Source organism: Amblyomma americanum, chromosome 4, assembly GCF_052857255.1.
Source record: "Amblyomma americanum isolate KBUSLIRL-KWMA chromosome 4, ASM5285725v1, whole genome shotgun sequence".
NCBI lineage: Eukaryota > Metazoa > Arthropoda > Arachnida > Ixodida > Ixodidae > Amblyomma > Amblyomma americanum.
Genome location: NC_135500.1, coordinates 191921568 through 191948747, shown reverse-complemented (window position 1 = coordinate 191948747; position 27180 = coordinate 191921568). Strand labels below are relative to the sequence as shown.

At 52.2% G+C, this 27180-nt stretch overlaps 2 protein-coding genes across 6 annotated transcripts in view; one reads left to right on the top strand and one right to left on the bottom strand.

The window, feature by feature from the left end:
* Positions 1 to 27180, top strand: part of LOC144128900 (tudor domain-containing protein 3-like) — a 142054-nt gene that overhangs the window by 66159 nt on the left and 48715 nt on the right. The gene's annotated exons all lie outside the window — the stretch shown is intronic.
* LOC144128898 (uncharacterized) overlaps positions 1 to 27180 on the bottom strand; it is a 46575-nt gene that overhangs the window by 13986 nt on the left and 5409 nt on the right. The window contains exon 1 of one of the 3 annotated variants that reach the window (XM_077662686.1): positions 19902 to 19989. The exons of 1 other annotated variant lie outside the window; for it this stretch is intronic. The gene's annotated coding sequence lies outside the window, so the exon portion shown is untranslated. Of the gene's footprint in view, positions 1 to 12562; positions 13071 to 19901; positions 19990 to 27180 lie in introns of those variants that run through there. One more of the 3 variants, XM_077662683.1, reaches the window with a different exon arrangement.

Genomic DNA, 27180 nt, shown 5'->3' with positions numbered 1-27180 from the left:
GTATCTTTGAGAACCCGTGAATTTTGTTTTTATCACAGGTGTGTCACTTTCCACGTGGTCGGAGCAGTCGTCGTGCCACGCACCGGAGATCATGTTGCGCCTTTGGCTCTCTCAAAAATTTTCATAGCTCGCGCAGTGGCCTTGGGCAGTGACTGCCGTGCGAACAGGTACCGTAGGATCGCATTAGCATTTCTTCAAACCCCTGTTTGTGCGAGGAAAACCAGTATTCTAATACGGCGAACGTTATTGTGACGCGCACTCGTGCGAGCACGTTTTATTTTTTCCTTTTTCACGCCGGTGCCCTAGCGGGCAAATCGCAAAGCACGTTCTGGCAGGGTTACGACATCTGGGATCACCTCCACGCGGTCGTCCCGATCGCTAAGGTCATGGCAGGGCATGGAACCCGCACATTTCCGAGAAGCGTAGTATCCCATCATTACGCTTATTTATCTGTCCCACGCATAGGCAGGTATTTTAGGACAACGTTCCTTGGCATTTTTCAACGTACCAGATGAGGTGGCACATGAAAATGAAAAGAGGAGGGGGGAGAGGATATCTTGCTGGTTAATCTTCCGAATTCCGCTACTTGTTTTCTGGAATGACTGATCATTTATATCACGGGAAATTCATAGCACTGAATCGGCATGTAGCGCTCACTAACATTAACTCTTCCATCAATCCATGCGAAAAAAAAAAACAAGTACTGTTTCGACTTCGTGGCTCTCTGTGTGTGAGCCTTCCTACTCTATGTTGAGCGCAGAAAAAAATGCAGATGTAGTCTCATGGAACGTCTGCCTTCAGCACTAAAGCGCATATAACCGGGTGAATGGTTTCCCGGGCGACGGCGGCTTCTATTTCTGGCATCTTGGCAGCCATGCAAGTCTCATTTCGTGTTGTCGCCATGGCGAAGGCTTCGTGACCGTCAGCTTCGATATGAATCTGTAGTAGAGGGAGGTTGCTTTGTCTGCTTCCGATATTGGCGATGTCGCGCCCTATTTCCCTCCATTGTTGGAAAATGGCCCCGAGTTCCTTTTGCTTCCCGAACTTGGAGCGTAGTGGATTTCAATTTTACGCCAGCCTAATGAAGGCCGCCTACGCATTCCGTAAAAAAATAAACGTAAAAAAATAAAAATAAAATAAAATGAAAACGCTTGCCGTTTTATATTAGGCCTGTGCCGCTTCTACGGTATGAAACGAAAATAGTGTGCAGTAAAGGCTGGGTAACGGAAAAGGGTGGTTGGGGGGGGGGGGGGGGGGGTTCTGTAACTCCTGCGCCTGAAAGAAACTGAAGCGTACTCCCTCCTTCCCCTCCCCTTATGGCGCGGTTCAGGTGTCCAATGATATATGAGACAGATACTGCGTCATTTCCTTTCCCCAAAAAAACAATTATTATTATTCGATATTCTGTGCTGGACGGGCCCGTATTGTTAGTCTTAGCCGTAAGTTAATTTTAAGTCTATGCATTTCACTGAACGCAAATTCTCGTGTCTGTGTAAACGCACACGTCGTATGGCAACAAACATTTCTCTATGAGGTACATAGAGATGTACTGACAAACAGAGCGGGTGCGCCTGTGCTGACTTTTTTTTTTGTTTTTTATAGACCTATAGCGGTGGGGGGGGGGGGGGGGGGGCAACGCAGGTTACCTGGGCCCCAGTAAGAGCTATCGACCCCCCCCCCCCCTTTTTTTTTTTTGACGCGCGACTACGGCGGCCATCTGATTATGTCCGGGTTCTGATAACTGCGAACCTTGGGGCCGCTCCTCTGAATTGATCTCGTTAAATGGGGCACCATGCCACCGATTTCCAAACCTCCGACGCGTATTAGGCGCAGTTTACGAGCGTACTACAGCGAAATCCCGTTACTACGAAAGTGGTTGACCGCGACTCGAGTTAATCGTTGCAATGGTCGCATGTTGTGTGGCTAGTGGTGCGCGTTTTATAGCGTCGCTGCTTTCAACAAGGTTTACGGCTGTTTCCTTTCATGGCTGCCAATTTTTGCACACCTTTCCAGTTACAGTTCGTCTTTCGTCGTGTGTATGTATATATATATATATATATATATATATATATATATATATATATATATATATATATATATATATATATATATATATATATATATATATCTGCTCTAGTGAATGGTTCTACTGAAACTGCAAAATTCCGTGCGGACGAATTCTGTGCGAAGGATTTCTTTGTTTCGTGTTCAATGCTTACTTGGCCCTGTCCTGCATCACTGCTTATGGCGCAAGTAATGTCCCTGACGGGACCCTTAAGGGTTAATAAATGATGATGATGATGATGATGAAATAATGCATGACCCTCGGTTCCAAACGGACTGCTATCCAGATCAGGTGTCATACACTGCCGCTGTTGACACTTTGTGTTTCGTCATTTCGTATTTCTCTACCTCTCTTTCTCTCCCACCACCTTTCTTTTTGTAACGTTCATCAAAGAAGCGCGAAATGTGGAATTCCCGCGGATTCTAACGCCTCGCTCGCTCACTCACACGTTCGGCTACGTCGTCTCGCTCATGTGCGTTGCGTGTCGCGCAGCTCCGGGCCACGGGACAGCGTCCGCAGCAGCGGTCGGTGGTCGTGCATCTTTTTTTGAAAACCGCTGGTGCCGGCGACGCGAAACACCAAGAACGAAGAAAGCCTCTCCCCACGCGATCAGGTGAACGGGGACGGCGGAGTTGACTCAGTTGGCGTTGGCCACTTGTACAAACACGCCCAACTCGCACGCATTCCTGTGTGTCTCTGGTGCGCGCTCGCTGGAGTCAGCGCCGTGTCAGGCACCGCCCGCTCCCGGCGACCGGGATCATTGACTGTCGGGAGAAAAATTTGCCGGCCTCCATTACACGAGTGCCTTCCTCCGCAGTCCGTGACGAGTGGCCACGAGGAGGGAGGATGACGCCGCTATGCGGACGCCCAGCCCCGTTTCCGTCGCCCCTTCCCCGTGTCTCCCACTCCCCCTGCTGTTTCGGTTGTACTGAGACAAGCGTCTCATTCCCGCTAGTCTTGTTCCGTTCTTCCACCCCGGTTCTTGCCCCCCCCCCCCCCCCCCCTTCTTTGCCTTGCGTAACACATTCCATTTCTATTGTTTGACTTTTCACGCGTCCCGCACCGCACCGACTGACTGAACGCGCACATAAGCAGGCAGCCTCCCTCTTCCACCGGCTGGCCTGTTTCGCGCCGGCAATAATAGGCCGCGACCCAGAAAAGAAAAAAAAAAGGGATTCCGCGGCTCACTTCCGCCACCGTGTCTGTGCGCGAGTGCCCGCGTTCCCAGCTCGCATCACCTGTTGCTTCGGCGGCTCTTTGGCGCGCGCGCGCTTCGCGACTATAGACATACCATGCACACACACTCCGCTATACAAGCCCAGTGTCTTTTGAAGCCGCGCAGCGCTGATAAGAGTTTTAAAGGCGGCGTCAGCCAATCGGGGTTCTCATTCGCGACGGTGTAAGCACGTCCGAAAGGTTCGTGATTGTCAGGAGCCCTTGACTGAACTGCCTTCGTTAGTTTGCCGTTGTGATTGGCCGTCCCGCGGTCGGCGCCGGCCAGTCGGAGAGGCGTTTTTCAGGTACCACGCCTAGTCTAGCTCGTTGTAGATTTCCTTACGCTCAACTTTTTTAGCGACGCGAGAGTATTATAAGTGGCGGGGGCGGCTTCGTCCAAATGTGAGAGCCGTTCCACGCGCGATCGCGTGCTGGGCACGGTCCGGTGCACGGCCGTCCTCAGCTCGCCGACATGAACCGGTCGCTGCACCGACTGCACCCAGTCTCGTGCCTGCCCACACCGGCGGAGAAAGAAAGACAAAAGAGAAGCGAACAATCCTGTTTCCACAGCGCCCGTGCTAGGAGGAGAGCCTGTCGCTCCCTCCTTCTTGTTAAAAGTCGCCCGAGTTGCTGCTGCCGCCGCTTGGCACTTGCCGGTCGCCGTTTTCCAGTTATGTAGGGCAGCACGCGCTGCGCGAAGGACGATGAAGGAACGCGCCGTGTGTGTTTCGGCGGCGCCTGTCGAATGTCCATCAGATAAAGGACGACGGGTGCGTGCCGAGCCTCCAGAAATAAAATGAAGGTTCCCGGGAGACCCACGTACATATAAATACCTGTAGCGCAGTACGCGCGAACGGTGGTGTCCGCGTGAATTGGCTCCCCGCTGGATGCGTGCCATTGTGCTTGCATTCCATCGCGCGAACGTTCGGGGTCATTCGCGCGCGCGGAACGCTCGCCCGCCGCTCCTCGTCAACTTGTCGTCCCCCAGCTGCCAGCAACGTGCTTCTCTTGTGTGTTTATTGTGACGACATTCCGTTGAGCAGAACTCTATATTCCGGCGAATTTGCGGCAGTTCTCACCGGTGAACTAGTACCTTTTTTTTTTCTCTCTCAGCGACGCATTTCGCGTGATACCCGAAAGTCGGTTCCACGCGCACTAATTGCCGGGGAGGGGGGACATAATCCGTGTCACGTGGTCGTATACGTATGGGACGCGGCGTTGGTTCCAAGCGCGGCACCTCCAGAGTAGACTCAAGGTCGTGGGAGGTGCCGCGCCTTCGTTGGGTGTAAACAGCGTCTTCGCAGGAGAGCTTGCGAGTTTAGTTTTCGTTCATCTGGAATGGAGGACGGTGCATAGAATGTGCGGAGAGCGTGCGTACTGTTTTTCGCTCTCCTGCTGCTCTGTGAATGTTCGCGCGTTGTCTAACTTCTTCGCGGTGTCGTCGGTCACTCGGGGACATCACATTCAGTGCGACCGCACTTTGGTGGGCACGCCGTCTGTACCGGCATATTCGTCCTCGAGTGGGTTGTTGTACGCTCTACAAAAGTTTTCCCAACGCTCTTCCAGTGACTGTAGCCGGTTAGTACCAGTCCGCGGCGCACCATTACGGCGTCCCTTGAAACTGAACTGTGCTTCGGGGGGTCACATTTTGTTAACTCGGTTTCTTTTGCGCTGCATGTGCGTGCGAGCGGACGTTCTGATGTGACGGCGACGTTCGGGTTTTAATGCGCGTCCGTGACTGAGTGTCGTCCGTCTCTGGTCGGTGCAGCAAGTTACAAAGCATTCGCTGCGGCTATGCGCTCTTCCAGTCTCTGTCTCGTGTTCTGTCCAGCGTGTCCTCTTATGGGGCCGGCGGCTACTGCAATCGCAACGGGTCAGCGAACGCCCCCCCCACCCCTCCTCCCGCCTTTCCGTTGTGCGTACACGCGGAAATAATCGTCCCGTCGCATCGTCCGATTCTCTGCGGCGATTTCAACGCTCGGCTGCCATAGCGTTCTCGTGGTCGTCGTCGGTGTGCGTGCATGCTGGCCCGGGGGGGGGGGGGGGGGGGGTTAGTGCAGACAGGGGGTCTGGCCGGCAGGCTACGCGGCCGCAATTTGTGCGTTGTGGCATCTCCGCCGCCGTCGTTTGCACGGCGGTCCTCTCCGGCGACGGCTGTGCCTGGCGCGTGGACGTGGCCTCGATGGTCTCTCCGCTGCAGCTCAGATGACCCGCGCCGCGACGACAATGGTCGGCCCCGGCACCTTTGCCTCCTCTCCCTCTTATTAGCCCGGGCATTATACGTGCAACATAAGCCCCCTCCTCGTCTGTTCCAGCCGGCCTCTCTCTCTCTCCCTTGAAAGTGTGTACTCAGTGGAGTCGTATACCCAACCTCCCCCGACGCGATATGGGTGAACCGTCGCGCTCGCCCGTTGTCTGATGGGGATGTCGTCTTCGTCGAAAATAACTCGCCCTGGGTTGTGGGGGATGTTTCTGCGCCGATCCGCGTATACACCGCTTCGTGTATGACCCAGTTTTTGAGATTGCTGGCTTCATATCGAGTCTTCCCCTCTCTCCCTGGCGCGCGCGCTCCTAGGCGGTTGAGAAAGCGTCGCGATGGTTTCGCCGCCAGATCTCTCCCGCTTTTCATCCGCGCTTCGAAATCGCTAGCTCCATCGTACGGTGGTTGCACGGACAAGCGGTCGCGGTGCAACGGGTGTCGTCCTCCTTTTTCCTTTGCGCGAGTGTGCGGTGGCTAAGACCCGACTCGGTCCGGTTGTCGTGATTACGGGCCTGCAGAGCTGAACTAGACGGCTTTGTTGGTGCGTGCAGGTCAGCGCGATACCCTCACTGTAATCTCAAATAAAAACAGCGCTGCTGTCTACCTCTTTGTGCCATCTATAGCGTAGCACTTGGCCGCCAGGGCATCTGTCATGCCATTGGAGGCGATGTTCTTGTCGCACGGGCTTTAACAGCACTCGAGTAATGTGCGCTTCTCCCGCGGGAGAGATTTTCGTGGCGTCTCTGATTACAGGAGGAGGCAGATAATTAACAGCCCATCATAGGCACACTGAGATTAAGGAGTCAGTTTTCTTGCCCGCAGCTTTGCTATCTAGAAAGAGATAGATAAAACGTGAGGCACTTTTATCATTGCTATGAGTGCGTGGCTTTTTCCATTACAGGTCCGCTGCGTGGGGTCATTAGCTTTGGCGTTCGTCGGCTATTGGTCTCAAGTTCGCACTCGGGTTTGATCCCGGCCGCGGCGGCGGAATTTCGGTGGAGGCGAGCCTGTAACCAGCGGTGACCGTTCGCGCCAACTTGGCAGCACGCGCTGGATTTTTTTAGCCGTGTGTGCGAGTGTGCAGGGGTTCCTTTTTTGTTGTTGTCCATTGTTTTCGTTTCCTGCTACCTGCATACGTGCGCCGTAAAATGTCAGTGTCAGTCGCCCGGTCGTAACTGGCTCTGTTTCCAGTCGGTAATTACATGCAGGCGTCTTCGCTTGTGCGTGCAAACGTGCGCACGGTTCAGAATTCTTCTTTAGTATAGCACGGAGTCCTTAATATATGCAGCGAGAGTGCCAGCCACACCGGCGACAGAGACAGAGAGCAGCCGTGATGAGTTGTCGCTTTCCGTGTCGGATTAGAATAAACTGAGCCACATGCATTCCGAGACTTGTTTGCTCAGCGCAGTCCAAGGACAGGTTGGCGGGTTTCAGAAAAAGAAGGGACGCGTGTGGAGCATGAACCCAGCCGGGTCTTCTTTCCCCTTTTGTACAGGCGCGGCTGCTTGTATGTGCAGTGAGCTTATGGCATTCCGCCTTGTGCGCGCGTGTGTAGTACGTGCGCTTTACAGTTTAAAAGTGGCGCGGCGACTGCTCCGTCGTTTTCCTCGAGGCGCCCAAAGCCTTTTTTGCCTCGTCCCGCGTGTCCTGTGCGCCTGAGAAGCCACGCGGCTTTAAACTCCGCTGACACTCGGTATTTCTTGCGCACTGCCTGACGCTGCAGCACGGCTAGTTTTCTCCTTTACTCCGGCATGGAGTGGCGAGTTGAGCAGAAAAAAAAAGAAAGAGTGAATCCAGGCAGAGTGCCGTTCCCACTTTTGAAGTTAATTCAAATTATACCCGATCAACGACCGACTTCCCTTTGTGACAGGCCACTGCAGGGTCGAGTACGCTGTATAAATAAGGCATCGTATATAGTCTGCCTCTCTGTATAGGCAGCGGTGCTCCAGCGTCTGTGTCTCTCTGCTGGTGAGCGTGCTAATGTAGTGGGTTCGATTCCCGTTGAGGGCGAAAGGCGAGAACGATGAGACTTGGGCGCAAGTGAAACCAGCTGCAGGTGGTCCAAGTTTACCGGATTGACCATCGCGCACCTTCGCAGGTGTTTTTCAGCTGTGAGTCAATCATACGAAAGCAAAGAAAGAGAGGGATGTGCGGTTATACAACTTGCTTCGTACTTTCGCTTGTCTATGTACATTTGTGCAAACGCCCGCAGCTCAATACTCCGGCTTTGGACGAGCGCATGTTTCGACGTTTCCGTTACTTTGCAGTGGCCGGCGCAGATGTATACCGTAACGGTCTGGGTCCCGTACAAATAAAGCGGTAGCTGATGGCGTGGCCAGCCGGCCTAGTTTCGGGGTCCGCGAGTTGTATACGCCGCCGAAGAATCGGGGCGATTCGGGCCGCTGCGTTCGTATGTATATCGAGTACCGCGGGCATGCGCATCGCTGTGGTTTTGCGCCGGGTTGCAGTCTCTCTCGCCATCTTTGAAGCCTTTACGGAGTTGCCTGCGCTGTAAAGGCGCTTCTCCTGTACATTTATTCCTCCCGCTCCTTTCAGAGTCCCTTCGTTGTGTCCGAACTGCGCGGCTGCGCCAGCGTGTACGCTTTGAGGAAAAGGGAGTTTCTCTATCCTCTTCGGCAGGGTGTTCACGGTTTAGTTGCGCGGGTCGACTGCGTTCGGGCGCAGTCAGTGTAATAATAATAATAATAATAATAATAATAATAATAATAATAATAATAATAATAATAATAATAATAATAATTGGTTTTGGGGAAAAGGAAATGGCGCAGTATCTGTCTCATATATCGTTGGACACCCGAACCGCGCCCGTAAGGGAAGGCATAAAGGAGGGAGTGAAAGAAGAAAGGAAGAAAGAGGTGCCGTAGTAGAGGGCTCCGGAATAATTTCGGCAACCCGGGGATCCTTAACGTGCACTGAGCTCAGTGTATGGTGCGCGTCACTGGTTATATAGTTTCCGGCCACCGCTGGCGGCTCCTCGGCGTGGCGCGGCAGTCGGGAAGTTGTTGGCACGTAACGGTGCTTATTCGGAATCGCTCGTTTTCCTGGCCAGTGTGGCGGGGGACTGTGGTATGCATGTCGGCGCGTCTTGATATGTTTCTTTTTTCAGGACCAGGTTTGTCCGAAACCCTGTAACTCGCATTATTTCCTAAACAAACAGGGTCTACGTGGTCCATAGCCTGATTGTCTTGTTTGTTGCTAGGTGTCCGCTATTTCCTCCGTGCAGCAAAGATGCAGGAGAGCGTGCACTGGAAGCCGCAAAAAAAGAAGAAAAAAAGAGCCCAGTAAAATGGGACTAACTGCAGCATTTAATTGGTTCTCGCGGCGATCAGTTGATCCGCAGGCAGAGTAATTGTGGCTGAGGATCCAATCGTAATTTGTCTCTTGGGTCTAATGATTGTGGCAACTGAGTTAGTCCCCCGAAAAAGGACTGAGCTCTACAACCTCCTACTCTCTTGTGCCTCGGAGTGGCATAACCGGTGTCAGTGGCTGTTGAATTTCCCTTTTTTGTGCGTGATTGTGCGCTGCTAGTGTCAAAAGATTTTGCCATGGGTTGATGTACTTAATATCTATGCTTGTACTTGACAGTTCTGACGCGTTCCGCACCTTTTTCGTCCTGACATAAGTTTGATTTATGTCGCGCGTCAAAAATTTCGTGCGTCACACTTCTGGCAGTTAACGCTGCCAATGACTGGTTTTTCCCCCGAGTCTTTCTCCCTCTCTTTCAACATTGTTTTTAAAGGAAAAATCTTGTCGGTGCGTCGTAAGCATTCCGCCTCGATATAGGCACCGTTCCTCGTCCCCTGCGGCTACAGCTATCTCGACTGTGCTGGTATTGAGCCTGGGGCGGCATGAGGACTTCGACATTCCTTTAGTATTTTCCTTCTTTCGTTCCCTCGGGGAAAATTCGAGCGAGAAGGAAAAAAGAAAAGGAGGCTAATTGGGGGCGTCTACCACGCTCTAAAGCTGTAGCATGCAGTGCGGCCGAACTTTAGGTTGTGAGCGCCTTCTCGCGTGCCCCTCATTTTAGCCGTCATCGCGAGCGGCGTTTCACACAAGCGGTTGGCGGCGCCGCGTCGTGTCGCCGCCGATACGTTGTTCCGGCATCGCGTCACGGTGTGCTCGCGTTTCGCCTAGATTGCGCGCACGCGGCGCATGGTTCCGCTTCCCGCGACGCTGGTGGTGGTGCGAACCGTGACCGCGTCGCGCGCAGCGAAACAAAGGAAAGCTGCGAGCGGTGTACAGTCGCGAGCAGTATGACGGGGAACAGTTTGAGCATGTAATTATTGACTACTCCATAGTTATGCATGACGCACACAGTTTTTTTCTGTTTTCTAACTACTTTTCCTCTTTGCGTATAATACCGAGAAGTCATTCTGAAATTTAGTGGAGAAATCACCACCCATCATAATTTGTTCACCCTTAAAGGCCCTTAGGTTAGGGCATTACATTAGGGGAGGGGGGCGGAGATTCGTAGCAGAGCACAGTGGTCAATATAATGCGTCGAGTTACAGAGTCAGTATCTACAAGAACAAAAGAAATGGGTTTATGATTATACAGTTCAAGAAATCAATAAAAATGTCAGCGCAATGAGCACTGGGCATCGAAAGAAATGACAACAAAAGCAAAAAAAACCTGCAAATTCCCAATTTTGTGTTAAAAGTTCGTTCCCGCTCATATTTCTCACGACTGTATACTTCCTTCGCTAAATCCTCTTGGGGTAGGTAACGCTCGCTCTATGCTGTACAGGCGTCGTATAGCTGATGACGTCTAACTTGTCTGGATTACTCGGGGTTTCAGCTAACCACCACTGAAAAGTCAGAGCGAGCGAGAGCTTTCGTACTAGTTATATGTTTTGTATATGTATGGGTGGTATCGAACGAACGTCATCGTGTTTGGCAGAAACATTGAGCCACCGGTGAGCACATTCAAGGGAGTGTCGCTGCGGACCCGGTTGGCTGTTCCAGCTAAAAAGCCGAACCGTCATCAAGTGGTGCTGGCGAGCGTACTATTTACCGCTGTTTTCCCTGCACAAACACCGTATTGCTCGCGGTAACCGGTTCGAATCATTCGCCTGCATCGAGCTCTTCATTGGCGCAATGTCCCCGCCGGGCACAAATAACCAGTTGGGTTGTGCGGCCTGCGAAGGTCGACAGCGCCTTGAAAGCGGGGGGTTATTATCGGCAGCGTTTACGGGAAAGCGAAAAAGTTTTCTGCGAAGCGTGCGTGCGGAATAATAACAAAAAGTCTGCCGACCGCTTGTTGCGGGAAGCGCGTGCTCTGCGCATTCGCCGTCGTTTCTTCGTACTCCGTTTTCCTCGCCACTGTTCGGGCATTTGATTATGTACGCAAGGCTGCGCGCACGCACACGCGGACAAGTAGAGCCGTTCGGCGTGACGGGAAGGGAGAGATTCCTCGCATTCCCGCCGCCGTTCTGGAACTGCGCACCGCGTCGGCGCAGTCGGGGCGGAGCGATATCGTTCGCTCTATATAAGCACGCCTGTTCATACTTGTGCTGGCAAGTCGAGCTTTGTACGAGAAAGCTGTAGTCTGGTTAGGAAATGCCCGTGACTTTAATGATCAACGGGAAACGCGCGGACCGCAGAATTGAAAATGAAGTTAAAAGGGACTTTCAGGTATCTAATTGCTGAGCGTTGGCAGCAGGGTTCTCTCGTCTGCGTCTGTGTCTTTTGTGCCTATAGCAGACGCGTTGACTTAGTCCAAGGTTATGGTGCTGGGCTGCCAACCCGAAAGACGTGGGTTGGATCCCGGCCGCGATGGTCGCATTTCGATGGAGGCGAACTGCTAGAGTTCCGTGTACTGTGAGGTGAGATGTCAGTGCTCGCTAAAGAACCCCAGGAGTTCCAGATCATCCAAAGACCTCCACTACGGCGTCCCGGCATATCCCGAGTCGCAAACCCCCCGCACAACCAAACTAAAACCTGTCTTTTGTGCCGATAATGTCACCGAAAATGAGGCACCAACGATAACGAAGAGAACAACGATATGTCAGTGCCTGTCGTCTCTAAAGACACTTGAAGAGTCACGATCTTTTTTTTTTAAACACGCCGCGTCACCAGCTAACAGCGCCTGATTCATCCGCGTTAACGACTTGAACGCGAGGTCAGGGTTGAGCGTGTGGGCGAGGACGGCGTTTCTTTTCGGCGCCGACGCCCACGGCTTCGCGATGCTGTGAACGACCCCGCATCGCTGCTGCTCGCACAGTGACTACTGGGATTCAGGGAGGGGACCTCGAAAAACACGCGAGAAAAAGCACCCCCCCCCCCCCCCCCCACACACACACACACGTAGGAGCGCTAGTGCCATACGCTTCTTCAGGGATCTTTATACTTTTTTTTGCTGCGCGGATGTGGCCGCGGCGGGTCGCGTGTGGGAAGACGCGCGTGCTCCTGCATGGTGCCCCCGACAACGACGGAATGTTCGTTCGGCATGCAGGCACCGAGCGCGCGCGTTATGACTGCTTTTTTTTTCTCTTCATTCTTTTCGCCGGTAACGAGAGGGCGAGTTCGGAGAAACATACCAGCGGCGCAACAATGACGCTGCGGCGGCGGCAGGAAAGAAAGCTAGCCTGGCGCTATTCAGCGGCGTCGCATGCGTGAAGTGGCCTTGCTGGTCCGTTGAGCAACGTCCAGATAGCGTTTGCGCCCTTTCGCTGCTCGTTTTTCTGTCGCTTATACGAGCGACCGTCTGGTGCGTGTTAGTGCAGCCACCGACGCTTTCGCAAGTGACACAAAACTTTTTTTTTTCTTTTGTCGGCGGCGCAGTCGCCGCTGTCAGAAACGCCGCACGTACCCCTTTCCTCTCGGAGAATACCGCGAGTGTGACGTCACCCGCTGTCCAGGACCGCCTTGGCCCGGACGGACCTCCAGCTGGTAAACACCGAAACATCAGTAGCACAATGGTGGAGCTTTTAATGCGAGGAGGAGCCCGTGGTCTGGCTCGGCCGAGTGCCGGCCAGGTAGCCCCGAAGGCGTTGGACTTACCGTGTCTCGTGTAAAGTGATCGATCCTTCGTGGGTCCTCAGTGGTACTCCACAAGAAGGCGCTTCGTTAGCCGGACTGTCAGACAACGGCGACCACCGCTTCGCGCGGCACTGAGGCACATCCTCGCGTTGTTCGCCGCAGGTGGAACGCCGTGGGACACGTCCTCTTCAGCGTACTCGTCGGGCACAGCCGATATCCTGGGCACGCATTGGTCGTCGTAATCCCGCAAGGGCCCGCGCAGCTGATGCGTCCGTCGCCTGCCGCTGCTGGTGTTGCGCGTCTCTCGTCTGTTCGGGAGCCGCCAACTGCGTGCCGTGCCGGCCGAAGCGGGGACGGGATTTGGGAAGGCAGCAGCAGGATTAGCTGGATCCGTCCTCGCACATGGAGAAGAAGGACTCGGCTGCCAATGACGTCTCGCGTGCGCCGACGGGGGTTCGGGAGGCACGTCTCCGTGTGGCCCTAGCGCAGGCCTTTGTGGAGTGACGCTCGAACTGGTTGGGCCGGTTCCCGAGTGCGTCGCCGCAGAGGGGGTGAGGGGCGGGAGGGGTTGGTGGGGTGAGGGTGTTCGCGCTTGGCTGCCGCCGCTGCCACCGCCCGAGAGTCTTTGGGTAAAGAGCGCGTCGCCGGTGCCGCCGCCGAGCTGTTTTCTTTCTGCCTTTTCCAGCGTGCGTCACGCGTTCCAGTTAAAGCCCCCGTGGCTTCTCACGGGCGCGCCGTCGGTGGTTAGCGCAGGGGCGCGTGGGGCGCAGGGGCGTCTTGGGGCGTCGCACCGTTCGGGCGTCCGCCCACGAAGCGGCCTGACGCTTATTTCCAGCCGCTTAACCGCTCGGATCGCCTTGTTTGACAGTGGTTAAGGTGACCTCGTCGAAAACGTGGAAGCAGAGCCTCCGCGACTCAGCCGGCCGGGCCATCTTCTGCTCACACACCGCCCCTCGGAAATAGATGCCAGCGCTGGTGGAAATCGGAGCCGGCTGCAGAGCGTGGGACCTCCTCTAGCTGCTCTGGGTCGTGCTCCGTGGCCAGGCCTTGACGAACAGGCGCGCTCAATTAGGCTGCGTCGGAGTCGTTGTGCTCATCCGGTCTCTGCGTGTTGGGGTACTTGAGCGCGTGGCCCTATCGTATGTGCGCCGCTATAGTCCGCGGACATGTGGGGGAGCTGTAACCAGAAACATTGCAAGCGCGCCCAGCTGGGGCATCGTCAGGCTAGTCGCCGCTGCCAGCAGGGTCGTTCTGTGTGTTGCACGCTGCCAGGCTTTGTTTTCCCGAAGGCCCTTGACCTCACAAGGATGCGACTTTCGACGCCGTGGGCTTCGGGGAACTGATACGCGCGCGCTCATGATTGTTGCGAGTCGTGCTTTGGTGTGCACGAGCGAAAGCGTCTTGTAACGCCGGCCTCCGGTTACGAGGCCTCGCGTCGCTATCGAGGCTCTGTATCGCTGCAGGAGAAGAATGCACGACGAAGGAGAAAAAAAAACCAGCGTGCGTTTGTGTTTTCCGTTGGACCCATGGCGAAGCGTTGGGCGAAAGATGCTGCTTCGCTCTCACAAATATCTCCGTTAAGTAACTCGTGTAGGCGGTGTAGAAAAAATGATGGAGCGCGAAACTTGTTTCTGATTGAAAGCGATTTGCGCCAGGAATGTGCCGCTTTATAATATTTATTTCGCGCGGCGTGGGTCGAATCCTGACGTCGCTGTAGCTTGGAGGCGTAGCAACCGTGGTCTCGCGAGCGACAGTGTCGTCCTGTTTGAACGAGGCTAACAATGAGAGTCTCTTTATCGTGGTTATGAAAACTGGGTGAATCAGCCCACCTGGAACGTTTGGTTTGGTTTATGAGGTTTAACTTTCCAAAGCGACTTAGGTTAAGAGGGACGCCGTAGTGGCTGACCCCGGTAGATCCAGACCAGCTGGTGCTCTTTAACGCGCACTCACATCGCACAGTACGCGGGCCCCTAGCATTCCGCCTCCATCGAAATGCGACCGCGGCGGCCGGTATCGAACCCGCGTGTTACGGGTCAGCAGCCGAGCACCGTGACCACTGAGCCACAGCGGCGGGTTCTGTAAGATTCAGGAACGATGGTAAGTTTCCGAGGGGTCCGTGAGAGGCAAATGAAAGCGCACTCAGAGTGTTGTTAGTGGCTGAAACAACGCTGCATCCGCCGCGGTGGCTTTGGCGGTCGGACAGACCATGCACTCTTACCGGTAACGGAGCTTTAAAAAAAAGATAGAGAGGAACAAACGACTCATTGCAGGTGTCGCACCAGCGGCCAATTTCGCGACCGAATAAATGCGTGCGTCGACACCGAATTTGAGGTGCGGATCCCAGGGGTGCACACCGCGATAAGAAACTTTCCCCGGAGAATTCCAAGCATCTGAGGACGCATCCAAACGCTTACTTTCCCCAATCTTCACCACCTACACCGCATTCACCAGCATTATACGCAGATATATGTCCTTGGTGTGGTGGTATATACCCATATTCACGCACATTACATGGCCATGTGTCAGATAAACCGAACCACTTAACACCGCACAACGCGGCGCTGGAGCAGTGGGAGGTGACGCTGGCCATCGGCACCCTGGAAGACCAGGAGGCGCTAGTAGCCATTGCCAAAACGTCGGCGGGAAGCCACTGGAGTCTTGGACTGAACACCCCACCCACAATCTGCTCCGGTCTCCTTTTTAGAAATAAATGTTTATTCTCTCTCTTTCGCCGATATGTGAGACAGATACTGCGACATTCCTTTCCCCCAAAAAACAATTTTTTTTAAATAGAAATTTGACTGATTACAACGCACTTAAGGAAAATGATGAGTCATTGCGCTTATAGGCAGGAGGATTAGCGGCGTCAGTTAAATAACAAGAGCGAAGTAATATCTTAGCTGAAGTTAGAAACAATATTAGAGATCTGTCGGACGGGCCTGTGTCATGCAGCGCGCTTGCAAGGGCGAATTGGAATGGGTAGCACACCGAGGGAGCAGTGGACGTAAGTTTGGGTGAAACCTGGCGGACAAGCAGGTTCGACGTTGCCCCTCTCGAATGCTCGAACATCCATGCACCGTCGGCTGTAGAACGCGAGATCCCTAACCTCGTCACCCGCGTCATCGAGTCTCGAGCGAAAGCGAATGAACGGGAACCACCGAGATATGACGTCTTGCGCGGTCGCCTGCCGATTTGTGTCCGACGGTGTCTTGCCGGGAGCCACTTGCTTGAGCCGCCAGGAATCTTAATTAGTTGAAAGCGAAACTTGAAAAAAAGAACGCGACGCACAAATGGAACCGGACTCTCGGCTGCTTTTTTTTTTTTTTTCCCTCTGCTTGCGGGCATTTGAAGTTCGGTTTTGGGCGTGGATATCTGTGGCGCACGAAACATTGCAGCCGTGTAATCTACAACATGTTGCTCCGTCCCAGATTTGGGTCCGGTTAATTGTGGGACCCTCTTCACCGCCATTCGCAGCTCGACGTTTGTGAGTCAGCAAGCAGACGGACTTAATTTCTCTTTCTAGCAGTCGCATCTGCAGAACTCTCGAAAAGTGTCCGCTTGTGGCGGATAGCGGCAGTTAGTTTCAGCGGCTATGAGACAGTGTGGTTGCTCGCCCAAGGCACATTGTGCTAGTGGCGTTACAGGTGTTCCTTTATTTTTATGCACTCTTGTTATCCGTAGTGACCTTCACGGGAGTTTATTGCATAAGGGGCCGCTACCATCTGATCTATAAAACGTTATACATTAATGAACGATACGTCGAACATAACATTAAACAATAAAAGATGTGAACATTGCTTAAGTGACCCTCAAATGAGACGATGCTGTTGGATTCTTTTCGTTTTTCTTCTTGTCCCTTGCCGCCCTGTCCTCCTCTCCCTCGCCGTGTAGCAGTTGGAGCGTAATACTGTGACTGAGCGCATGCATTACCTTGGGAACACTGAATATTCCGGGTCGCCTCATTGCGTTACTTCGTGTTAATTCGATGCGCATTTAATAAGCTCGGATCGCGGGGACGCTGAATAACAGAAGCATTGCACCAAATCTGTAATTAGATATAACGATGCCGATGGAGACGGCAGGGATCTGTGACCCGGAAGACAGTGAAGTGGCACATGTGGGGAAAGGCGTTCCAGACCCCTTCAAGCGCCTCTTGTATCCATAGACACTATCGTACGTGGAATGAGACACAGTGCGATCGCCAACTTAATGTGATTTCCTGACTGCATTTCGTGAATACTTTTCACCTCCGCTGCTTACGCAGTGTGTCTTCGATTTGACTTTTTAGGGGTCGCGATGAAAGTGTAAGCGTGGTTATCATTTATCTCGTACAACCGTAGCCTCTGCACAACTTGCCTGATCACTGTGTAGTGGCACTTAATTATTTATTATTATTATTATTTTTTCACCGTGGTCAGAGTCCCTGGCTGTTATATTACGTCGGCGAAACTTAGGACGTCCCGTGCCTGTCTTGGTGAACACCGCCTGTCTCCCATTTCTTGTGAGATTCGGGGCACCTCTCCGTACAGCCATTCTTCGCACCGTGCAGCACTTCGAGGCAGCGCGCGGGCCCCCTTTTTGCCGTCCTTAACTGCGCGCCTTCCGCTTAACGCGTTGTTGGGAAATAAACGTCGCTTAGCGCGCGCTCCCCGAACCCCGCGGCTTATATATCTCGTTTCATCAGTGTGCATTATGCCTTTTCATTCCGGCTGCTTTGGCGTCCTTTGTGACTCCGTGCGCCGAAGGGTTGCCTAAGCGTATTATACGCTTCGCTTTTCGACATCCTGCATGGCCGTCGTTTCGAAGTCGCGCGGTTGTGGGTTGAGAATGGAGAGAGATTGAGCGAAGGGGGGGGGGGGGGGGGGTGGGGGGGGGTAGGGAAGAAATCTCCAGTGCACGGGGTCGTGACTGTCGAGCGCCATCGAAACGGGCCTTTTCTTCCTTTTCTGAGCGAGGAAGCTGAAAGAAGTCTTTACGCCTCCCAGGTCTTTAGGCCACCCAGTAGAGACCTCTCTCTCTCTCTCTCTCTCTCTCTCTCGTGGCACCGCTGTCCAGTGTGTGGGGGGCAGGGGGGGGGGGGGGGGGGGGTTGAGTGGAGGCGGGCTTCGCGGGATGTTGGTGTTGTTTTCGCGTGTCACTTTCTTCGCCGCGGGTCCCTTTCGGCGTTTCCTGGTTTCTTTTTTTTTTTCGGCCCTCAGTGACAACGCGGAAAACGAGAGCGCATTTAATTGTCGAGGCCCGCGCGAACGGAAGTGAAAGGTGGACCGCTTAAAAAAAACACGTAACGGTGCGTGGTATCTCGGCGCGACATCGGGCACTGCACGATGCCATGGGGCGGTCTCCATTTGTTCCTTAAAGAAAGCAATGCATATAAGGTAATAGTAGCTGAAACACGAGGACAATTAAGTTCCGCTGGGTCTATATGTATCCACTTGGGGATCGTCGGTGACAAGAGAGCTGATGCGTGTGCTGCACGCGCTCCAGCGCCGAAATGGGGGAAAAAGAAGTAAATGTACCGTATAAAGATGACACAAGATATATACAGAGTAAACTGAGAGCGAAATAGCGGGCTTCGCGGGACAACGAACTGAGAAACAAATTGCAGTTACATCCGTCATCGAGGAATGGAAAGCACGTGGTTGTCAAGAACGCTTCGTGGAAGTAATTTTAAATCGCCTTCGTGTCGTACGCGCACAACTGAAACACACAACTTCAGCTTCATCAAGCAAGATCAAACGAAGTGTGAGCAATAGACCACGTCATATTCTCACGTATAGAACTCCAGAAGCTAAGGAAAAAAAATGTTTTATTCAGTTTTACAACAAACAGATCTCCTTCCACCCCAGCGCCAGTCCTGTCGTTTTGTGTCGGACCTTGTCTATTCGCGCTGCTTCTTATTATTATGAATTCTGACCAACAAGCCCAAATCAAGACTATAGTTCACTAGTCGGATACAACTCAAGAACAAAGCGGCAGGTGCCCCTCAAAGGAGGCCCTCCGGCCAATGGCGTTGTCGACCGATTTTCATGATGGCGCTGTTGATCCCTTATTTTCACATCCTGTATTTGTACATAGTGTATATTGCCGCCCTATGCCTATATCATTTCTTACTATCTCTCCCCCATTTCTTTCCCTCTCCCTGTCCTTTTATTCCCGCTAGTCGGAGCTCAGGTGCTTTAGGCTTCGGCAGTAAATGCCGCGGCATTAGCAACATCTTTTCATTCCGTTGTTATTTTTTTATTAATAAATATCCACTAACAACAACTGTTGACCCCGATTAATTCATGGCTATTCCTCTTTCATCTGCCACCCCTCGCGATTTCACGCTGACAGGTCAAAGGGCATTAACCACGACGTCATGAGAATCGGTCAACGTCATTGGCTGAAGGGGTTCTTTTAAGGGGCATTGGCCGCTTCGTTGTTGAGCTGTATCCGAATAAAGCCTTGAGGGCCCGAAAATCGCGAAAAATTTCTCTTTGAATAGGGCATTTTTGAATATACAGCCCATCTTCTGCATATCTACGAATTTATTCATTCCCTGGGTCAGTGTTTTCGCTGTAATCCCACATTATAAGGCGCAAACGAGCTCATTCCTGTTTGTTTCTCCTTGTTTTCTCAAAACGCAATTTTTTACTGTTTTCTAGTTTACAAAGAGTATATCTTTGCATCTAGAGCTGATAAAGGAATAACTTTGATTGCATTATGCTGCTAAATGATTAAAGTATACAGTGTTTGGAAACGATTTCTCGATTTGTGCTTGCAGATTTTTTTTGTGCACTCAATTTAAACTACTTGTCAATAAGTTCTCGCTACATTGAACTTCAGCAGGTTGTTAAATAGTTAATATTGCCTAATAAAAAAAGTACTTCCTTCATTGTATTCCTTGTGCTTTATACTATCTAGCCATATGTTAATAATAGTTTTCTTATCAGTGTTTTTTCTTTTTTTTGCAAAATAAAGGAGTGAAAATATCTACTATCATCAAGACTAATTGACATATCGGAAAAAATGTCGCATTTATGAAATCATCGTAAACAACTGAAAAGGACTGCGCATTTTCATTGCATTTAGTCCAATAATAAAGAAAAAAGATGAGGCCTCTGTCCCTCCTTAAGAGAGAGAACATTGCTGCTGCATTTCAGCCAGCTATCGCGGGCAGAATAATCGCAAGGCTAATCCCACCTGTTGCTCACTGAAGTCTGGACTAATCGCTGCTTGCAAAGGATTAAATGGGGCACCTACTCCAATTTTCTGTATTTTTTTGCTATATCTGTGTTTCACCAAAATGGGAAGAACAAGAAAAAGACCAAGATCTTCCGCCCTCTAGCGGGCGCGAAACAATAGTCGCGTACCGCCCCACCTGCAATGGCCAAGTGCTCCTGGAGGCAGTGCGTGGAATCGGCGGAGGACGCGCCAGGCGGCTGTGCTCAGCGTTTTACAGTCGTCACTCATGCGGCTGCACACGGGGTGTTTGTGATGCGTACATGGGGAATGGGAGTGCGTACACGCGTGGCATACGTACACGCGACGCGCCGTAGGCGAGGCTAACGCGACGGACAGTGCGCTGACCCCCTCCCCGCAGCGTTGTCAGCGATGTTCAGGAATGTGTAAGCTATAGCGATGAAACTGTAGAGCTCGTGGCGTCATCAGCGGTTCTTGTGCGGACAAAGCGATTGGGAAACGACCAGTTTTGCTATACAGCGAGCGCTGTGTGTTTTGCCAGCGCCTCGCGAGCCAGAAAGAATGAAAAAGGACAGTTATGTCTGAGGTATGTTACTCGTCATGTATGCCTTTCATTAAGCGAATATGGCGCCTCACAATGCCAGTTATCACACAGTAGAGGTTCGATAAGCATGCGAAGAGAGAGAGGGAGCCTAGCCGTTATTATTTCGAACTTGTTTTGATCTCTCTGCTCGTGATTTTTCGCGCTGACGTTTGCGACGGGCGCGATTTTTAAAGGACGGATCGCGATCACGATAGAGCGATTTTTGTTTTGTTTCTGTGGCTGACAAATCTGGGCACGCGGAAATAACAGTGCATGTCGGGTTTGCTTAGCACTGCTGACGCATACGCTGGGCTGCACAGTATTGCAGTCTGGAAGCTACCCAGAGATCTCCGGTATATGCATGGTCTCGGTACGTTAAAAAAGTTATTGCTGTTTCAAAGCAGCCTTGTAGGGTTTAATATGCAATAACTTGCGTTGTAATCCAGTTGCTGTTGCTTAAAATTTCTAAACAAGCAGTGGTGTGTGAACTTATTTACTTTTGAAAACCCATTCTACGTCCACTGACAGCACCGTTAACAGCGCGTGGCGGACCTGCAGACCCCATTCGTGGCTGGGAGATCGTAGAGCCGCAGACGTGACAGCGAACTTCATTCCCCAACTCAAGAGTCGCGCGCGAATAGTTCTTCGCCGCGGGGGGAATAGTTCTTCGCCGTCACGCGCTGTGCGCAGGGTATCGCTTCCGCGTGCGCTCCATCAGCGAGGAAGCTTATGAAGACCGCGTCAACGCGCGAGGAGACGGCCGATTCGGGGCATACGATGTCTGCCTGCAACTGTCGACGACGCGCTTGGGAACCCTTCTTTCCGCGTCGGTTTACTGTGTTTTTTGCTCTTGTCGGGGGTCCGTGCATGGGCCATTCTCTCTCGGTGCGTACACGTCCTCTGGGACGTCGTCGCTCGGTTCTTCCGCGTCCCGTCGTCTCCGTGATCGCATCGGCCGTGTGTGTGTAGTGAACAGGCACGCGCACCCCTCGATCGCCGCTGCATGCAGTGAGTCGTGACTGCGTACACCTTGGGACCCTGCTGGAGCGTAACACTTTCTCCGACCCGTGTGAGCCTCGTGTCTCGGGTCGTGTGTGAGGCCGCTGGTGGATCGTTGGGGTTAGATTGCGCTTTCAGCGTGGAATGTGGCTTCTCACGGTGGTGGCTGTGCGAGGGAGCTTTTTTCGTGAGGCTGGCGTCTTCGTCGCTGTCACTTACCCCGAAATTGAGTGACGTCATCGTTGTGTGACGGCCGTCAGGTGTGGTCGGTCATGTGGAGGAAGCGTCCGCGCGCTGATTGGCGTTGGACAGCATTCGTGTGAAGGGCGGGCTTCGAGTTGGTGGTCTTTCTTTATCGCGGGGCCACGCGCGGAGAAGGCAACGCGGGCTGTTGCTGTCACTTTGCGGCGTGTTCTTTTTCATGAATCTTTTTTTCTTCGCGGTTTTCGGCGAAATCGACTTCGAATCGTGAATCGAGACTTGCTGTTCCGTGCCGAGTCGGTTTGAAACCAGCGTGGAGGCGCAGCTATGTATTGCGAATTTCAGCCGAGGAAACCGTGCAGGTCGTGGCGGTGGGACGTCAAGGTGACGATCGAGTTTTGCAAAGATAGGGGCAGTGCCCGCGGCACTGCACAAGAATGAAACATCCTACAAGAAAAAAAAATACCATGAAACGCTAACAAGTAGCGTAGTCAGCGTGGAAAAACGAGTTCTTGACGCCTTCTATGACACGGCATGCGACCTGCACTCTGTTGCATTACGACGAGATCGCAGAATTTTCATCATTATATAAGCGCGGAAAACGATGTTTTGGTAGGTAATAAAATTTGGCAGGTATAAGGTGTCGATCGCAGCCGCATACTCAGTGGCGACAGCTGTACAGTCGCAGCCTGCTGGCGGCTGCGCCAGGCAGTGTGCGCTCAGAACCCGATGCGCCCAGACAACTGCGCACTTCATCGAAGCTAGGCTACGCAGCAACCGCTTTATTCGCATTGGCAGAATGTTTACGTACGTACATATGGTGTCTGGGCACGAGCACTATCTGTACACAACAGCTCCTATAGCGTGTGTTATCTTTATGGACCATTGTTTTACAGTCGCAAGTGGTAATCGAATAGACGTGATGGCGTGTGTCGCCTCTGCAGAATGAAAAGCAGAAAGGGAAAGGAACGAACGGAGATTAAATAAAATTGAAAACTGGTTTTGAATAAAGGAAGTGACGCAAACTGTCTCACATATCTCGGTGGACACCAGAACCGGCGCCGTAAGGGAAGGGATAAAGGAAGGAGTGAAGGTAGAAAGGTAGAGGTGTCGTAGTGGAGGTCTCCGGAATAATTTCGACCACCTGGGGATCTTTAACGTGCACTGACATCGCACAGCACATGGGCGCCTTAGCGTTTTTCCCTCCATAAAAACGCAGCCGCCGCGGTCGGGTTCGAACCCGGGAACTCCGGATCAGTAGCCGAGCGCCCTAACCACTCAGCCACCGCGGCGGGTAACCGGATCAGTAGAAAATTGGTTTTCGGGGAAACGAAATGGCGCAGTATATATCTGTCTCACACATCTCGGTGGACACCCGAACCGTGCCGTAAGGGAAGGGATAAAGGAGGGAGCGAAGGAAGAAAGGAAGATAGAGGTGCCGTGGTGGAGGACTCCGGAATAATTTCGACCACCTGGGAATCTTTAAAGTGCACTGACATCGCACAGCACACGGGTGCCTTTGCGTTTCGCCTCCGTCGAAACGCGGCCGCCGCGGTCAGGTTCGAACCGGGTGTTGCAGCTCAGTAGCCGAGCGCTCTAACCACTGAGCCATCGCGGTGGGTAGGGATAAAATTTTTTAATTGGTTTTTGAGGAAAGGAAATGGCGCAGTATCTGTCTCATATATCGTTGGACACCTGAACCGCGCCGTAAGGGAAGGGATAAATGAGGGAGTGAAAGAAGAAAGGAAGAGAGAGGTGCCGTAGTGGAGGGCTCCAGAATAATTTCGACCACCTGGGGATCTTTAACGTGCACTGACATCACACAGCACACGGGCGCCTTAGCGTTATGCCTCCATAAAAACGCAGCCGCCGCGGTCGGGTTCGAACCCGGGAACTCCGGCTCACTAGACGAGCGCTCTAACCACTGAGCCACCGCGACGGGCAGAGATGAAATCGGGTTATCATGTTTCGGGAATGTTTCTCTACCGTATAGCAGAGTGGATGCAGAGCGCAGTATACACGCTTCCGCGAGGCAGAGGAGTGCTGGCGCGGCGCGCTCGCGGGTCGGCTGCTCGCGAGCAGAATCTGAAGCGCGCGCACGTGGTCAGTGCGCGCACGTAGCACACAATGATGGTCGTGCCGTCAGGAAAACAGGAAAAGCGCCCCTTGAAAAGGAAGGCGGTGATCAATGGGGCAGCGTCAGCTGTGGTCCGCAGCACACACACACACAGCCGTGATGCGCCCGCGTACGCCTCATGCTGCCAACGATCGGTTTCCTTGTTCTCGAGCAGCGCGACGGATTGTGCGATGATCCATCTCCTCCACGTACGCGTGGTTGGCGCGCGTCCTGAGCCGTGGCGTGGAAATTGAGCCGAAGGTCAGCGCGGGTCGGATGCCGCTCTATGCAGACGAGAGCGCGGACTCTGCGCTGTCTGCCGTCTCTGTGGCTGTAGGAGGCCCCGTATGCGTAATCAGCACTCGCAAGTTGTACGGTTCCTTTTTTGTGTCTCTTGCCTTTTTTTTCGCGAGTAAAACGCCTCGCCTTCAAACGCCCCGTCACTGTGGTTTGTCAGGTAACGAATGCCGTGAAAGAAAGCCGTGCACAGCTTGGCGCGAACCGGGAATCGAGCCTTGACCTCTGGAGTCTCAAGGCTGCGCGGAGCTCCCCACCGATTTGAGCCGTGAACTCGATCATCGCCAGCACGCGCTCGGAAGATGCTGCTAAGAATGCTCCGACTCCTCATCTGGAATGGGGACGAATTAATTTCGCGTGCGGTTTCGGGTTGTAACCCTAGTACGATGCGGGATGTACTGCGTCTTTTTTTGTGGGATAGTATAGTGAGCCTGTTGAGGCGTTTTCCCGGCGTAGTTGTGTCGCTGTCAATCTCGGTGAGGCGGCGTTTTTCGGGGCAAAGATTGTGGGACCCCAAATTGTCGCACTGGTGCGGGACTGATTGCGTTCGAATCTGTGTGAGATCTAGCACTGATTTGCTATATTCGCAACTTGCGCCAGCCATTAGTCGGGAGTCGAACCGTCAACCAACACATGCAAGGGTGTCTATGGTAGCGGGTCACACAGTGGTTGTCTATGGTTTGGTTGTCTGTGGCGAGCGGCTGTGCTATCGCATTGGCACACGTAATCAGCTACTAAGTGTGCTTTTGTCTGTCTGTCTGTCTCTCTCTCTCTCTCTCTCTCTGTGTGTGTGTGTGTGTTTGTGTGTGTGTGTGTGTGTGTGTGTGTGTGGTGTGTGTGTGTGTGTGTGTGTGTGTGTGTGTGTGTGTGTGTGTGTGTGTGTGTGTGTGTGTGTGTGAGAGAGAGAGAGAGAGAGAGAGAGAGAGAGAGAGCGCGATCTGTGCAACTCTGTCTTGGTTTTTAGTTTATCAGCGGTGTATTTTTCTTTCCGTGAGTTTTTTTGTTCTCTTCCTTTTTATTTTTTGCTGCCTCTTGGGTACCAAGCACTTAGTACTTCGGGTGAGCGGGTGGGGTCGTTGTCCTCCCGTTAAAATGCTCTCTCTCTCTCCTTGCTTTTGTGCATTTTTTGTCCGCTATAGATTCAGAGGGAATTTTCCGCATAAAAGTAGACATATTGCGGTGACATAGATGTGCAACTCCTAGCTTGTTCTTCCCATAATATTTGTTGCTATCCTTGTTCGAAAAGTCAAGGCCGTGCTACAGAAAATCCTGGTTTGTGTAAAAAAAAAAAAGAAGAGTGATTGCTGATAACGACCGGATTAAAAGCAATGCACATCACACCCGTTTATACGCACTGACGCGTGTGGATGCGTCGGGAATTACCGCCTGTGTTTATTTAAAATGGTACAGGTGAGCAAACGATGATGCTTATGGATTTTTATGGCGCAAGGGCATCTGCAGCGGCCAAAGAGCGCCATGGCACAAGGTGTTTTCGTTTACTCAAGGTCGGGTCAAAGACCCATTTGCCAAGCATTTTCGCCCTGAATAAGCTGAGCACCAGAGCAGGGGAAAGCTTGTACCCACTGTATCACCGCGGTGGGTACCGGCGGCACTGGGGATCGAACCCCGCACCTCCCGCATGCGAGGCGGATGCTGAAACCACTAGGCCACCGCTGCGGTAGCAAAAAAAAAAAAGAACGAGGGCAACAAGAGGGCATGAACAAACAAAGAAAAAAAAAACAAGAGGGGCAACATGACTTGCAGCCTCTATAGTTTACGACGGATGTTTGGTAAGTTTGGTGCTTTGATTTATAGCTTTATCATGAATTTGCGGAGTTTAATTTGAAAGCAAAGTTTATAGTGTTAGCGCTCATTTTCGCAGGAGCGCATCAATTGCGATGGTGTGAAGTGGACGTGCAGTGCACCTGATGCGGAGTATATATGAAAAGGCAATCAAGAAACAAAAGTTATAGCGTGGCGACAAAAATCATTTTTGAGCACGGCTTGTTTAAACGAACCTTGTAATTGCCGGAAATTACGACTGACATAGGCATTCATCGTCATTACGCACTGCGGGCTCGTCGCCAACATTGTCCCGTTTTCCTCATTTTAAGATTGGCAAAACAGCCGCAAGCGTCAAGAACACCGGAACGTCAACTATTGGGGGGCAGCGAAGCCAGCGACGGCCTTCGCCACTTACTTCGGATAAGAGCGAGAAGTTTCCCACGCCTGTATAATACGCACGGAGGGGCTGAACTCGACAGAACAGCGACGCCCAGGTTAACCAACACACGTCCTCTGGACGGGGATCGCCGCGGACCGCGTGCGACGGGGGTTTTATCGGCGTTTCAGCGGCTAATCGTTTCGTTTCGTTGGGGAATTGCCGGTGGTTGTGACTCCGACGACGCAGGCGTTAATTGAGCTGGCTGAGCGGCAGCGCGGCCTGTTCTTTTTCTTCCTAGAGGTTCTTGGCAGCGGTCGTTGTATGTGGCAGTAGGCTGCGCTGTATCGGGATACAACCCAGTCGAAAAAAAAAAAAAAACGCCAGAACCGTATCCAATTTGCGACAAAACGTTTTGTCGCTTTGTTCTATAACGGCAGTTTTTTGTTGTTTTGGAGTATTTTTTTTCTGTAATTTGTATTCCCGCAGTACTTTTCTGTTGCAACTACTCAAAATTGTGTTGTTACTACAAGTTCGCGGTAAAAAATTACAGGTTCGCACTTGTCCGCATATGAGCGGAATTGCGAATGTCTTTCCCTGTCCTCTCTTTCTCCTCCATTAGTTGTTGAAAAAAAAAAGTGCTTTATTTTTGTTATTTTTATTTTAGATTTCGATTTTTATTTCCAGTTTATTTTCTTTGTTTTGTATATTTGAATTTATTTTTGTTTTTAGTCTCTTTATTTGTATTTTTGTGTCAATACATGTATGCTGTTTATCAACTGTTGAGCGACAGTTCGTGCGGACGACTAACGTCCACAAACTGCCGTCCACAAACTTCCGTCCACGCCACTCATGAGCTAAGAAAGGCTTACGCCTTAAAAAAGCATTGCAGAAAATCTGTCATGACAACAGAAAATTTTCTGTTGTATTTTTTCGTTTGGGAAGAGTCCGCCGCTACGGTGTGGTGTGACTCGTTTCCCCTTGCTCCTCCTGTGGACGTCCGGCCGGTCACCGGAAATGGGGAGTTCAGCGCTGGTGCTTCCGGGGACAAGCATCGCCACAATGGTCATTCGTTCGCCCTCTCCACTTGGAGGAATGAG